Raw genomic sequence first — 348 nt, forward strand, 5'->3', positions numbered from 1 at the left:
TTCTGAACACATGTATCCCTTCCCTTTCCTCTTGAGTACTATCATCATTTAGCGCTTCTTCATCACTGCCAGTCTTTATTTTCTTTCGGGGCAAATGGCGTCAGGTACTGTACCCAGTACTAAATTTCCTGGCGTGTAGTTGACGTGCAATGGCGTGGAAGGTATAGTCACTCTTTGGTATCAAGTGTCTCCTTATATTGTTTTTTTTTATGATTCGCGACTGCCAAGAACTCTGGCTCGATTTTTTTTTTTTTCATTACATACGAGTAGACGTAAAGAAATACCACATAAGCACAGATATACATATTCTTTTCCGTTGCGTGTTCGTCCTAATAAACTGTGCTGCTA

This window comes from Penaeus monodon, chromosome 19 (genome assembly GCF_015228065.2).
Source record: "Penaeus monodon isolate SGIC_2016 chromosome 19, NSTDA_Pmon_1, whole genome shotgun sequence".
NCBI classification, from domain to species: Eukaryota; Metazoa; Arthropoda; class Malacostraca; order Decapoda; family Penaeidae; genus Penaeus; species Penaeus monodon.